We start from the raw sequence: 16,684 nt of genomic DNA on the forward strand, positions 1-16,684 counted from the left end.
CCTCTAATTGGTGTGGAATAGTAAAAGCTGTGAGAGTTGTGGTAGTTTTGTATTGCTATTTGCACATGTTAGTCAAACAGAGGCCAAAGAGGGCAGGAAAGAGTTAATGTTACAGTGGAGCTGTACTGCACGGCTCCACTCCAAATGAAATATCAACAGCATGTCCCAGAGTGCTGAGCGAAGAGACAGGAAAGGAGCTAAAGAAGAGAGAAAGACATAAGAAAACAAAAAATGGGGCAGTGCAATGGAAAAAAAATAAAACAAGAGAGACAGCAAAAAAGATGATTAAGACCTGAAACACTAATCCTTCAGACATGGAACAAAACGTGTGGTACATCAAACTTTACTTTATCTGCTACTGAAAATAGCAATTTTCCATGAGATGATCAGAATGTTCCATTTGCTCTAGACTCTGTATCACTATCACTCCTCCTAAATCCACCTGCAAACCAAAACTAAATAATTCACATAGGTTAAAATACATTAAACTGAAAAAATATATATAATATACATATGTGCCTTAGTAGAACTAGTAGTAATATAAACATGTCTACTTTGTCCATGCTGAAGGATGGTCATTTTAAAAATACAGAGTGTCTATTTACACTAAGTGCAAATAGCCCATCTTGTTGGCAAAGGCTATTTACACTAACTCCGCCCACTAACGTGTGATTGGGTTAGTCAACAATAAAAAAAGAAGTTAGTTCAATATCAGTTTCAGTGGCGTAGATGGTAAGGTGCATGCTTTTTGACGCGAGCGACCCCGAGTTCGAGCCCACCTTTTGCCAAACATTTTTTTCTCCCTTTTCAAATCTCATATCGCATCAGAAAGGCATTTATTTTCAATAAAAATGAAGGAAATAATCAAAAAGTTGAAAATAAAGTATCGAGTAGAGTTAGGGTAGGTGTAGGGAGGGCTTTATTGTCCCAATAAGGTGGCATCCATTTAATAAATCTGAATTAAAATTATAATTTACACTCAGTACGTTATTATTGCATACTGTTTTATAATGTACTACAATACTGAGGTGCAGATAATTGCCACTATTTACAATAAGTAGTATAAATAGCAGAAAATCTTGCTATTTTAACATAGTGTAAATAGAATCTATAGCTATTTGCACTTAGTGTAAATAGCATATCGTTAAAAAATACTGCTATTTTCACTTGGTGTAAATAGAATCCATCGCTATTGGCACTTAGTGTAAATAGCACCTGTCACTAAAAAAATATGCTATTTGCACTTGGTGTAAATAGCGTCTATCGCTATTTACACTTAGTGCAAATAGCCGCTGCCTTAAAAATATTCCCTTTTACATTCTTAAAGCTGTTCTTGTCAACATTAGGGTTTGGGTTATCATATATTTATGAAAACGTTTAAAAGTTCAAAACATACTCATTGGGATTACCTCAACCTACATTTTAGCAAAACTCCAAAGCACACCCATATAATTCACTGTAATTTCAAACTGAAATGAACATTCGAGGCAGTAAAATACCAATAAATTTTATTCATTTTCAAACAAATTATATTTCCAGTAACAGATTATTGATTATGTTGTGTGTGCATTGTTTCTTGCATAACACTATGCTATGACCTCAAAATACTTTTACCAGTGCATAATTTGTAAACAGATACATTTTGCCATTTCCAGTACATAACCAGCTCCATATGTATGATTTTTCCAAAGTGGTAAACTTGCTCAGTAGCTCACCTGGTACAGTGTTGCATTTGCAATGCACTCAGGTATGATTCCTATAAAAAGAGCTCAAAGAGTTACAGAACCACACAAAAATGGCATGGTTGCTATACAGAAAATGCACTTTTATCTACTTTATGTTTGCTTTTTGCAATACTATAGGTTAGGTTTTGGTATAGGTGGGACTTTATTTTCAAACAATAGATCATTAACCTTTTAGCGCCACTTATTTATGGGGAAAACTGAATGCATGTTTAAAGGAAAGGAAGGGAAGGAAAGGATGTGATGTGTGGCCAAGTATGGCGACCCATTTAGGGCCACTCATTTTCCCCATTTAGGGCCACTGGATGTTTCACTACGAAAACTGTCACAAAATGTGCAAGAAAAACATAATATGCTTCTTACAGAAATGTGACTACAGGCACTTTCTCAGTTAGCCTAGGAAACTGAAAATCTTTCATCTGATCAGTTAGCATTAAAGGGTTAGTTCACCCAAAAATTAAAATTCTGAAATTAATTACTCACCCTGATGTCCTTCCAAACCTGTAACACCTTTGTTCATCTTCAGAACACAAATTAAGATATTTTTGATGAAATCCGAGAGCTCTCCAACCCTCAGAGGACAGAAACGCAACTGCATTGTTCCCAGGTCCAGAAACATAGCAAGGACATCGGTAAAATAGTTGATGTGACATCAGTGGTTCAACCGTAAATTTACGAAGCTACGAGAATACTTTTTGTGTGCAAAGAAAACAAAAATAACAACTTTATTCAACAATTCTTCCCCAAGTGACAGTCTTCTGTCTTATGGAAGAGTACCACAACGCATGCACATTGCGCACATGCATCGTGGTACTCTAAATAATGGTGAAGGACTGTCCAAGGAGAGAAGAAATCGTTGAATAAATTCATTATTTTTTATTATTTGCAGTTCTGTGAGATTAAATCTTTAAATCAAAAGTTTTGAGATGATTTATTGACAGGTAAACTAGAATTGTTAATTTACCCACCCCTAAACAATAAGCAAAAAACAACCTAACTCTCGTTGGCCAATTTGCATGGCTATCAGACTGTCGCTTCCTGTTTAAAACGACAGTTTTAGGTTAGAATAAGCTGTGAAGTGGACCACACTTTATGCTGATAGTCAAAAGACTGGGTATGTGAGACTATTTGCTCCTACCCATCATCAACCACTAACAACTGCCTGGGGAACATAAATACACCACCAGTCATTACTTATAGCCAGATTACTGAGTTGACAGGCCTGCTGAGATTATGTCAGGGCAAGCTCTCACAGGCTGATGGGATAATATTAGACCGAAAGAGAGAGAGCGAGAGAGAGGGAGAGAGTCTAAGGCACAGCAGGGTAGTTGTTTTTCAGGGCCTGGGTTTTCCTTGGCATGCTCAGCTCCATGTGTATCTGGTGAGGGTCTAAGCTCTGGAGATAGTGCTGGAGAAACTGATACTGACAGCAAAGGGAGGGAGTGGGGAATTCTACTGATCACAATAAGGCCTCTTTTCTCTGAAAATGTTATCAGGTTCAATTAGGGAAATGACAGGCTTGGGTTTCTTTTTTATAGTAGAGTGCCTAGGGCTGTGTGACATGTAATTACATCGTAATGTAACCTGAGAGCTTGTCTGAAGTTTACGGTCTGTTAGTTAATTACAGTGTGTATGATGTTACCATAATGCTTGAGTGTTTTACTGCACTGATATTGGTGATAATTTCGGTGTATTTTGGTCCTACAATCATGGAACAACTAAGCATGAATACAGTGGCTGCCGAATACTGCTCAGATTCTTGATTATGAATCAAACTTGCCCTTGAGGTCCACACTTTGGTCCTTGAGGGTGTATGGGAGCATGCATTAGGGACAGTCTTGAACGCATTGAGGTGTTGATGTTCAAGTCAACATGACTCAAAGTAGGTCTTATAAACCTTAACTTGTCTTGACCAGTAACTTCAGGAAACCTACACTATGGGGATAATAGATTAATGGTCTTTTTTATTTAAAGGAATTAAATAATTATACAAATGTATTATAAAGTATGTTGGCTGCTCTTTATTTTACAGTATGTGTATTTACATGTACTTACAATGTACTTACAGTGTACTTACCCAAGAAAATACTGGTAATATAAGGTAATTGCATGGGGTAGGGTTAGGTTTAGGGGTAGGTTCAGGGTTAGTACCTAGTTATTACCTAGTTATTGTAATTACAACAATAAGTACATAGTATGTACATGAGCAACAGGACTGTAAAATAAAGTGCTACTAGTATGTTATTGTAAAGTAACTATTTGCAAATAATATTTTTATTTTCAGTGCACACTCACATTTACTCTTACTCTATACCTCATAATGTGCTGTATACCTCATGTTAAAAATGATTCAGTTATGAATTACATGAATCACGTAAACAATTGTTAAATGGGTCATGACATGAGAAATTCCCAAATTCCCCTTAATCTTTTGATACAGAAGAGGTCTTTGTATGCTTAATACATCCTGCAAGTTTCATAACTTAAAATGTCCTCATCATCAATAAATAACCCTCAGAAGACGGCTCATTTTGGATCCGAGGGACAAGGTCACGTTAGCTGGGCACAGTCGTTTACTTAAAAACTGCCTCCAGAGCAACACATCGACATAGGCCCTGCCTACTGGCTTTCAGCCGCTAACGGCTTGACACTTGATCACGCTGAATGAGAGTCGCATTGTGTCAAAAGTGAACAGACATTACAATCCCTGCCACTAGCTTGTCTACATTGGAAAAAATATACAGATGCACATTCATCACAGTCGAAGCGCTTGAGTCTGGACAAATGGAGTGAAAATGGAGTGAAAGAAAGTTTGCTTTAACATGTTTGGTTTAAACAACATTTGGTCAAAACACTCACATGCAATAGTGAGGGGTCGTTGATAATGTTCCCTATGCAATGACATTAGCCAATCATAACAGTAGCCTATCACTGAGAAGCCTTAAAGGACCCGCCCCTTTAAAACAGCCTGTTTCAGAGAGAGGTTCAGAATGAGGGTTGAAAATAATACGTTTTCTATTTATTTAGTTAGTTAGTTAGTTAGTGCAAAAAAACTTTATTAACATTATCAGTAAACCTCAAGGAGCATATTAAAATAATAAAAAATCCATGTTTAATATTTTCAATTCAAGAGGGCAGAGGGCGTCATTGACTGACAGCCAAAACCTTGACCCAAAAACATCCAATTTGAAGTATATCTGTCACGCCCAGTTGTTATGTCACGCCCAGTTGTTTGCGCCATTGTGAGACGTTAGAGGCCGTTCTTGTGTTTTTTTGTGTTTCTGCCTGTTCTGTTCATGGACTCAATTTCCCATCATGCTGTGTTTCATTTAGTGTCTACCTGGTTCAGCTGTGTTCCATTTCCTGTTTGGTCCTGTGTTTGTGTATATTAAGCCCTGGATTGCTATTGTCTTTGGGAGTTGTTGATAAGTGTTACAGCCTGTATTTCTTGTGATCCGTTCTCGGTTCTGTCATGTATTTTGGACCTATAACTCTGTGGATTATCATTAAAGCACCTTAAACTGCATTTGGACCCACTGCCTGTTTGCTACTTGTGCTCAATCGTAACAGAACAACTCCCCAAGCAAGGGATCCAGCAGTTTTCATCATGCTCTCACATCAAGGTACTTGTAGTGACCCTTTAAAGAGACTTTGTTCCATTTATCAAAGGGGGCGTAATATTGAGGCTTATGTGGAGGAGTTTCTTTTGTATTGCCACCTTGTACCTGGTGACGATTCATTGCTGAGGGACTGTTTGGAGTGGGCTTGACCTGGATATCAGCCTCCACTTGCCTGATGAGGATCCAGGTTGGTCTCTGGCGCAATATATTGACTTTGTTTTATTGTTTTGTGGATCTGAGTTCACTGTCGGGGAAGTGGAAGAGGAAGTCTCCCCTAAACATTTTTGGCCGGGTGGCAGTAGGCCGTGGGCTCCAGTGGCCACGGAGTTCAGCCGACCAGGATTGCCACCATGCCACACACTGATTGCAAGTCCAGTGTTCATCACCACTCCCATGCCACACGGAGAGCCAATTCCCAAGATGGCTGCCATGCTCCATTCAGAGTCTGCACTCAAGATGGCCGCCATATCAAGGTCAGATCCCAAGTTGGCTGCTATGTTACAGCCAGAACCACTACCTAAGATAGCTGCCAGGAGCTACTCTTCACCTGCTACCTCATCAGCCAGAGTTGCCACTTCACCTGTCTGGTTTGCCACGCCAGAGCCTCCAGCCGTTATGAAAGCCACACCAAGGTCTTCAGCCACCCTGGATGACACTCCAGAGATTCCAGTTGTCATGGACGTCAAACCAGAGTTCCCTGTCGTCAGCAGTGTTGTATTTGGAGACAATGAGGCTTTCTTTGGGCGTTTGAGGCTGGGTTCCAGTTTGGCGGACCCACCACTGAGGTCAGTGAGAGCAGCTGGCATCCCAAGGCCTTCAGCAGTGGAGATTATAGAGGTGGTTCCTCTGTCCGCAGTGCTTCCAGTCATGGCAGTAGCTATGTTGTGTGTCTGGGCAGTACACTGTACTCTTAATCCTGAGCCAAGTCCAGTCCGAGAATCCATTCCAGAACCAAGTCCAGTTAAAGTCTCTGGTCTTAACCCAAGTCGAGTCCAAGAATCCGCTTCTGAGCCAAGTTCAATCCGAGAATCCATTCCAGAACCAAGTCCAGTTAAAGTCTCTGGTCTTAACCCAAGTCAAGTCCAAGAATCCGCTTCGGAGCCAAGTTCAGTCCGAGAATCCATTCCAGAACCAAGTCCAGTTAAAGTCTCTGGTCCTGAGCCAAGTCCAGTTCAAGAATCCGTTCCTGAGCCAAGTCCAGTCCGAGAATCCATTCCAGAACCAAGTCCAGTTAAAGTCTCTGGTCCTGAGCCGAGTCCAGTTCAAGAATCCGTTCCTGAGCCAAGTCCAGTCCGAGACTCCGTTTCAGAGCCAAGTCCGGTCGCTGAACCAAAACCAGACCCAGTTTCACTCTGGCCACCGATCCAGCCGGATCCACCTAAGCCACCATGTGCTCCTCCAGCCCCGCCCAGACCACCATCTGTCTCATCTGCGCCACTTTCTGGTCAAGCAGCTCCATCAGCTCTACCTATGGCCTCAATCTGGTCTTTGCCCTCTGCTCCATTGACTCCACCATGGCCACCGCCTTTAATTCTCTCAGCTTCATCTCTGGTACTGATCTGGTCTCGACCCTCTGTTCAGTGGACTTATCCGTGGCCTTCACCTTCTGTACTGCCTCTGCCTCTTGTGCCTCTCCATGGTCCTGGCCCTCCTTCCCTCCCCCTTTGTCCGCCTCTGTACCACCGCCTTCCTGGACTTTGATAGTGTAGGGCGTCTGGAATCCGCCCTTAGAGGGGGGGCTATGTCACGCCCAGTTGTTATGTCACGCCCAGTTGTTTGCGCCATTGTGAGACGTTAGAGGCCGTTCTTGTGTTTTTTGTGTTTCTGCCTGTTCTGTTCATGGACTCAATTTCCCATCATGCTGTGTTTCATTTAGTGTCTACCTGGTTCAGCTGTGTTCCATTTCCTGTTTGGTCCTGTGTTTGTGTATATTAAGCCCTGGATTGCTATTGTCTTTGGGAGTTGTTGATAAGTGTTACAGCCTGTATTTCTTGTGATCCGTTCTCGGTTCTGTCATGTATTTTGGACCTATAACTCTGTGGATTATCATTAAAGCACCTTAAACTGCATTTGGACCCACTGCCTGTTTGCTACTTGTGCTCAATCGTAACAATATCAGTCACATAGGATTAGTTTTTAGTAAATGTGTATGTAAATTAATTGTAACTTCAGATGTTATCTTTTCTTTTTTCAGATGTTGTCTTTTCGGGCACGATAAGCAAACTATTTAAATAAATAATGTGGGTGTGTCAGCTGCGCACTTTCCAACACAGGTAACTGATCCAACACATAATTATGCAGGAAATATTAAACATGAAAATGTATCTGTCATTAGTATCAGAAATTTATTTGAATATACAATAAATATTACAATACAAGCCTCCGTTACTGTATTAAAATTTAAAACTCACCATGCATCATTTTGGAAATAAAGCCTCATGTCTTTAAGTCCATATCATATGTAGTCAGCATTATTTTTTGAACAAATTATGATGTGTATATTTTGCTTCCTAAATGAGCAACATCTGTTTCAGACTCTTCTGTGCAAATTCTATGGCATTTATAGTTTAAATATGAGTAAAATGTTATGTCTATGTTGTTGAGTTCAATATTAATTAAACCAATGTTTAAATCAATAACTGTTTCAAAACGCAAGCTGATTTTATTCGTACAGCAGACTTACTGCAAATGTTTCAACAATGATTTTAACAGCATGCATTTTGAAACAGTTATTGATGGAATAGCTTAAAGGATTAGTTCACTTTTAAAAAAACTTTTGCTGATAATTTACTCACCCCCATGTCATCCAAGATGTCCATGTCTTTCTTTCTTCAGTCGAAAAGAAATTAAGGTTTTTGATGAAAACATTTCTCCATATAATGGACTTCAATGGGGCCCAAACGGTTCAAGGTCAAAATGACAGTTTCAGTGCAGCTTCAAAGGGCTTTAAACGATACCAGACGATGAATAAGGGTCTTATCTAGCGAAACGATCAGTCATTTAAAAAATAAATAAAAAAGTTTAAGTTTTATAAGCACAAATGCTCGCCTTGCTCTGTTCTGTGATGTGCATTCGTGACGTCACGTAATACGCAATTACGTGGAAAAGGTCACGGTTGAGGTAGGCGGAAGTACCGAATCAGTAGGCTTTTTAATATTAAAACACCCAGGATACGCACACGAAATGGGCATTTTAAACGATAAACTGACACAAAGACATTTGAATATGTGTATATGGTCCTCCTTCCGCACATTTGTAAACACTGTTCAACTAAGTCAACCGTGACCTTTTCAACGCAATTGCGTATTACGTGACGTCATGAACGCGCATCACAGAACAGAGCAAGGCGAGCATTTGTGCTTATAAAACTTAAACTTTTTTATTTATTTTTGAAATGACTGATCGTTTCGCTAGATAACACCCTTATTCATCGTCTGGTATCGTTTAAAGCCCTTTGAAGCTGCACTGAAACTGTCATTTTGACCTTGAACCGTTTGGGCCCCATTGAAGTTCATTATATGGAGAAATGTTTTCATCAAAAACCTTAATTTCTTTTCGACTGAAGAAAGAAAGACATGGACATCTTGGATGACATGGGGGTGAGTAAATTATCACCAAAAGTTTTTTTTAAAGTGAACTAATCCTTTAACTGAACTGGGTTCGTCCATATTTTACCCAGCGATATATATGTGCAAATGTTATGAAGCCGAAATCTTTATTCAGATTTCAGAATGAGCACTTAGTCATTTGTAATACATATGTTGAGGATCTCGTGTTCATCTGATGTTTGCTATTGTAATGAATATGATTGTGACTTTTTAATAAGCAAGAAATTGTCGACATTAAACAAATAACCAATTACAAGTTGAGGAAGTTTGTGTTGTAATAATGAACAGGGAGACTTCAGATATAAAAACACTTTGTTAGGTGAAAATACATTTGATTTCCTATTAACATAAGATGCATTGACACTGGCCCACCAGGACCGAGTTTGGACAGCCCTGTACTATAATATAAAAACACATTACGTAAGTGTTCATACAGTTATTATTTTGTTGTTGTTTGTTTAGGTTAGCGATAACACATTTATCGGCCATCATTAATAATAACAAACAACAAACAAACGGTTAGTAATTATTTTTATCTGACACTTTCTGAGTTCTGCAATATTTAGCAGTAGCATACAAATATAATGTAATGTTGTAATTAAGTTATGTGTTTTACAGCTGCCAGAAACATTCTTTCACGCAGGTTCATTTGGTTTACTGTCGCTATAGAAACGGATAACATAGAAAAGGTCGTGAACAGCACCGAGTTGTCATCTCGGAATTACGGTAATTACGACATGGCATGAACGCAGCATTATTACTATTAGAATGTATGGGAATACTAGGGAATAACAATATGGCGGCACAGTGGCTTCATGAGCAATCCAGTTCTCTATTATAGATCAGTGATGTACACCAGACTCAGACTTTTCATATGATACATTATGCTCCACACATCACTTTCCTTAGTGTATGATTAAGTAACCAACCCAGTGATATAGTCCACATCTCCAGAGCAATATCTGAAGGTCGAAAAGTATTACTAGAACTATTACTTTCCCTTTGCTTCTTCCCATTTCCATGCATTTTCTGCTCTACCCTATTTTATAAGTTTTGAATATTTTCCAGAGTCACTTTTTCCGGTAGGTCCAATAAAATATCTGTGGGAAACTCAGCTATGATTAAAAATCCATATGAGGAATTGTCATATGCAGATACGCCAGCTCTGTTCCAAAACCTAGTCAGTTGCCTACTAAGCATATTAAGACATCATAGTTGTGCTCTCAATGCAAAGGATGTTTCAAAATGTGGGCAGCAACTTTTTGCATGCCTCCTCCATGGTGAGACAATCCCAGAATGCACTGCAATATGTTCGGTGAAAATAAATATATATTCATGTTGATACAGAAGAGATAAATGGCAATTCAAAATAGACTTTTAATACTCAAAATAATTTATATAAACAGTTAAATCTACTTCAAAATGTATTCAATGAAGAAATTATGTTTGTGTTACTTAACTGATGTGGAAGCGATTTACATGATTAAAATCAACACACTTTTTTCAGTGTATGTATTCAGTGTTTCATGATTTTTATTACTTACTGCTTGAAGAGGGCCAAACTGCTTATGTTGCTGCGTGTAGAGCATTTTGAATTATAATGCTTCAGTATAACTTGGATTGATATGGCTTGTCATGCCACATCACAAAAAGTCTTTATAGTTTTTAAATAATTTTATTTCAGTTTAGTTAGTTTGGTATATCAAGTTAAACTAAATTAAAATGATAAGTATATAAAATGATATAGTTGTTGTTTTTTATTCATGTAATAAAAGTCTTTAATTGTTTTCATTTAAAAAAATAATAACCCAGCATTTTTTTAGCGTGTAAGTGTTCTCCTACCAGACTAACCTAATTGTTCTCTCTCTCTTTCTCAACATCTATCTATTCTTTATCTCTCTGTAACTCTCTCTTTCGTTCTTGCTCTCATGAGCACAGGGATTCGTCTCATCTGACACGTAGAGATTATCTAATACCATCAAAGGAAGCAGGAAGATAAAACGATAGTGTATTAAAATAAGTGGAGTCAAGACTTAACCACTGTGTGTGTATGTTGAAGGTAAAGAAGCTCTGTATTTCCCGAGTAACCCGCACAGAGCCGTCTGTGCTTTCATCCAATCCAAGAATCATAAGGGTTTAACTTCCCAGTCCCTGCTCCTATTCCTGCCTTCCCTCCGTCTCTCCATCTTTTCCCACACTCACATGCTCTCTAGAGGCACTGGATGCTGCATCATGGCTTCAGGCACTAAAATCACCATAGCATTACCAGCTTTTACCACACAATTTGAACACCCATCTTGTAAAAATATCTGTGCATCCCTCATTGTTTGTATCTTTGTCAAACCGACCACACTGTATTGTAGGATACAGTATTCCTTGTAATATGCTCTATTGTTTTGGCAAATAGAAGGTCATGCATTCCATGCATACAGAAAATTTTATTACTGCATACAACTGATCACTGCTGAATCAATTAGCGTATCATGTCATTGTGTAATCGCTATATTGTTGCAAAAATCCATACAGTACACCAATGTAAAGCAATATATACTATATAGCAAAATATATTATTTCATCACAAAGTGCAAACAACATTATTGCACAATTCCTCATACAAAGTTGGATATAAAAGTATGTTCAGCTTTATCCACATACATACAGTATTTTCGCATAGGGCATTATCTTGATTGCTTGTATTGTTATGTAAACTAATTTGCTAAATGTGGCTATAAAACATTAAGATGCAGCAGTTTTTCACACATACACACATAGATAAATAGTTTAGACAAACAGGTAGTCCAGCCATTGGCTGAGGTAGAAGCTGCATGTTGGGCCACATATAGAAAGCTGGGGAATAATTTGAAATGTTAGCAGTGTCTCCAGTATAACCTACCATGTGTTCTTGCATCACAGCAGTAACAAACTTTAGTATAGTACCGTTCATAAATCAGCGACATTATAGAGATTTAAGAGTGTTATTATTCAGATAGCTACATGTAAACATAGTTCTGTTACAGTTAAAGACAGCTCTCTACGAGCATACTCAACATAATGTAATATAATGCAACAATCAACAAGGTCAAAGAGAAAAGCTTCTTTGAACAATATGGCTATGTGATATAATAACTCCATTCTAAGAGCTATAATGAGGCAAAAATCAGGCCCAAAATTAAGCAGTTATACTCTATACTCAACAATAACAGTCAAGCATACCGAATACATGTCTGATTTAATTAGCAAAACAATCTGGCCCATACACCACACAAAAACAACTGAAATAAAATTTCGAAAACAGAGCAATTGAAATAATTAAATATCAATTGCCAGGAGATGTTGAGTCACTATTATGTTTTTAATGCCAGAATGCTTTTTCCATCCCATACTGACACTGGCCTTACTCATCGTTTAAAGAAGTGGACTAAGAACAACTGGGCTCTGCTCATCAGGAGAAGAAGAAAGAGCTGATTGTGGGTCATTTTGGAACGTCAAACAACATAAACAGTGAAATATTATAGCCATTATTACAATGCAGTTTCCTGTTACCTGTGTGTTATATTGAACATTGTTTGCATTGGTGTTGTGTGTCAACACACACAATACGTAACAGCTGTTTAAGATTGAAATCATGGCCAAAACAACCGATACAAACAAGAGTTATTTGAAACGAGGCAAAGTGTAACAGGTAAATACGATAGGTCTGAACTCACACACACACTTGAGAGCAGTGAACAGGACACTGTGTGTGAGAAGAGTGTATTGTACTATGACCTTGATTTAATTACCTACGAGCTAACAGAGTTTGCATTAGTTATCATCCATAAAACTCTACAGAATAACATTGAGTTAATTGGAAAATACAATAAATAAAACCTCCACAGTACAAAACTGTATTTGGCTATATAATTATATACAAAGCCTTTGCAACAATAAACAATTTTCAGTCTATCGTGTCTGTCTACGTTCACATGAAGACAAGTTCTCACCTTCATCTTGCCAATCTTGCTGAATTTGTCTTATCATTACATTATTGTGTTTTGAGATATCTAAGCTGTTACAGTAACACTTTAGATTGGGAAACACTATTAACTAGTCACTTATTAGCGTGCCTACTACTAGAGTATTGCTGTTAAAAGCACATATTAATGCCTTATTCTGCAACAACTACTTTACTTAAGCAGCAAATTGGGAGTTTATTGAGGGAAAAGCCTTAATAGTTAATAGTGAATATGTGTTCCCACAAGTGTTACCGCTGTTACTGTCTCAGTATCCTTGGTTCTGGATCTATTTTTGCTAATGTGTTCTAAGCTACAAAGCAAATCATTCAGCTCAAAGATGAATCAGATTTTTTGCTTAAAACATTGCCATGATTCTGGCTTCTATAGTAACAGCAACTTCTTGGATCTTCTGATTTAGGGAATTATAGTTCTTCACCGAGAATTTGCCAATCACTCTTGTTGTCCAGGATGTAACCAAATATTTAGGAGAGCCAGATGTAAATGCTTAAGAATCAATCAATAAAAAACTCAACACACAGTCATGGCAAGTTGTAATGTGAATTGGTGGTGAATTTGTATGAATTTTATGATCTCATATGAATATACAATCTGCTTATGCTCTACTGATGTTAGATTTAGGGATGTGGTTAGGCGTGGACCTTCATGCTTTCTCTTGTTTCCCCTAAAAACCCCATGTTTCCATACAAATCACATTGTACAAATTCATACAGAATCACCACTTTGCAAAATGCTTATGTATTTTCTAATGAGATTGTAATGGAAAAACCTACATTGATCACCACTAATCTGAATATTGAAGGGCATGTGCCGAGGTTACTATCGATCAATCAATCAATCAATCAATCAAATTAGTAAACAAAAAGTAAATGACAAAAACACGGTTTTTTTTTTTTTACAGTTATATATATGTGTGTGTGTGTGTGTGTGTGTGTGTGTGTGTGTGGTTTATGAGGACACAAATTTGTATAATGACATGGGTATGACAGAGGTATTACAATATGAAGGTGGTTTATGAGGACACTGCCTATGCCCCCGTAATTCAAAAGTCTTAAAAAACATACTAAATGTTTTTTTTTTTTGAAAATCTAAAAATGCACAAAGTCTCCTGTGAGGGCTAAGTTTAGGTGTAGGGTTGGTGTAGGGCAATAGCACACACAGTTTGTTCAGTATAAAAACCATTACACCTATGGAGAGTCCCCATCAACCACAAAAACCAACGCGTGTGTGTGTGTGTGTCCCTGGACCACAAAACCAGTCTTAAGGGTATATTTGTAGCAGAAGCCAAAAATACATTGTATGGGTCAAAATTATCAAATTTTCTTTTATGCCAAAATCATTAGGATATTAAGTAAAGATCATGTTCCATGAAGATATTTTGTAAATTTCTTACCGTAAATATATCAAAACTTAATTTTTTATTAGTAATATGCATTGCTAAGAACTTCATTTGGACAACTTTAAAGGAGAGTTTCTCAATATTTAGATTTTTTTTTTTTTTTTTTTTTGCACCCTCAGATTTTCAAATAGTTGTATCTCGGCCAAATATGGTCCCATCCTAACAAACCATACATCAATGGAAAGCTTATTTATTCAGCTTTCAGGTGATACACACATGTGTTATACACAAAACAGCTTTTGTGGTCCATGGTCACATATGCATTAATTTTTATGATATATGAAAATATAATTTATCCATCTTTAACCATTACTGTACCATACATACACCATATAATTTAAAAAGAAATAAAATGTGTTTGAATACAGAATCAATAAATATTGCATATTTTTTGCCAGAATTATCGATATACCCTGTCTGTCAAAAGCGACAATGTGTTTCTTATGCATTTCAGTGAGCTGTGAAATGATCACTAAGAACAACAGCTAGGCTATCAGCATATTAAAGTAAGCTAATTAAATCATTATGATAAACAATAACTGACAAAACATAAAGAGCTGCCTTCCTAGACTGCATTTATGAGCGGTATATGCCCCCAAAATGCTGTCTACAGTATGTAGTTCAATAGGCTTTGAGACGCTGTCCATATTATTCAGCACTATTGGGACTGTTCGTGTAAAACAACTTACAAAGTTAATCTCGCAGTGTCATGCTGCAAATTTAATCGCTAAATAAAACATCTCTGGCATGTGTTATCTTCAGCGGATGTTTAGTGAAGGTGAGAGAGTCTTGAATAAATACCTGAACCTGTTGACTCCGCCCCCGCTGCCGCTCACCGCCTCAACTCCTGCCTCGCAGTTTCATCAGAACGCTGCTGCAGCTGCAGTAAAGTTCCCTGTCCGCGTCATTGAGAGCCTTCAGATGTGTTTTTAGTAAAAGTTGAGTAAGAACCCCGTATGAGGCAGCAGCCATTGGAGAGTCATGTGTGCTGTGTGTCTCTATGTGTGTGTGTGAAACCCAACACGAGTGAATGAACCCGCCCCGTTTCCTCAAAGTCCAGTTAACTCTCTCATCTCCATCTTTGATAGTCTCCGTCACTGCCTTTGCCTCCGATATAACAACATAGCATAACCTTCAGTAATTACATTAATAGGCATTATTATATGATATATGCATTGGGGCATATCAATGTGCATTAAATGTTTGTTAATATTTCTTCATGAATCGTCAATTCTTATGCTAGTCTATATGTGCATTAATGTCAATTATAGCCTATAATTATTATTTTTATAATTAGAATTATTAGAATTTTATCTTTAAAAACACTGACGTTAAAATACAAAAAAAAAAAATATGTCAAGAAAGAGGAAACTAGCTATAGCAGAGCTTGATGTTGTGGACCGTGCTCATGTAGACAGTAGCCTACTTCTATATCTATATCTATATATATATATATATATATATATATATATATATATGTATGTATATGTATGTATGTATGTATGTATATATGTATGAATTGGCACTGATGCTGATCGACAATGATTAATATTTGAACTTCTTGCTGTAAGCCATACAATTTCAGTTTATATTATGGAAAATGCATTTTATTGGCATCTTGACTAGCCATAAATTTTGGCTAATGGCATGAGCTGTCATCTGTCTGTTTGGCCGACCAATAGCAGACAGAGGCGTTGTTCAGAAAAATAGTTTGAAAGCAGTCAAAAAAAGCAGCTTCTTTTTGAAGTTGCACTTGGTAAATCGTTTGGTGTTTAAATTACACACAAAATCATAGCTGACTCCATTTGCTTTTTATATACGTAGATGTTCCCTAATTTATTGTGCAGGATTTATCATGATTTATAATTTATAATTTTTATAATTTATCATGCATAGTATACATATTTTATAAAAAGATGTCTGCAGCTCACAGAGTATAGCATGGCTCTAGCAATGTCAAGGTCATAGTTATAATTCACACTGAATCCAACTGATAAAATTGTATACCTTGAATGCAATGTAAGTCAGTTTAGATAAACTGTCTGCCAAAAATAAAATGTTATCTTCCTTTGCCTCGTAAATTATTTTCTTTTCAGCTGATGTCAAAATTTTCCCCACCAACCACCAGGATCTATTCTTGTACGAGACACATTTGATCATTCAGTAATTTTATAATGGATAAAATGATGCCTTGTCCTCTATCATTTATTTATTTTGTTTTCTTGATAAAAATCCTGATTCAACCTGTTCAAAATGGGTTTTGAACAGTGTTCCTTCTTGCCATATGTTTCCATGTGAAAGA

The 16,684-nt window shown here is 37.4% G+C and overlaps 1 protein-coding gene across 2 annotated transcripts in view; it reads right to left on the reverse strand.

Annotated features, from left to right (window-relative positions):
- The window catches only part of LOC306852501 (retinoic acid receptor alpha-A), a 215,499-nt gene extending 200,093 nt beyond the window's left edge, over nucleotides 1–15,406 (reverse strand). Inside the window, exon 1 of one of the 2 annotated variants that reach the window (XM_079389394.1) lies at nucleotides 15,184–15,406. The gene's annotated coding sequence lies outside the window, so the exon portion shown is untranslated. The remainder of the gene's footprint in view (nucleotides 1–15,183) is intronic. The other variant, XM_079389395.1, reaches the window with a different exon arrangement.
- Between the last annotated feature and the right edge of the window lie 1,278 nt (nucleotides 15,407–16,684).

Source organism: Barbus barbus, assembly GCF_936440315.1.
Source record: "Barbus barbus genome assembly, chromosome: 32".
Classification (NCBI taxonomy): domain Eukaryota; kingdom Metazoa; phylum Chordata; class Actinopteri; order Cypriniformes; family Cyprinidae; genus Barbus; species Barbus barbus.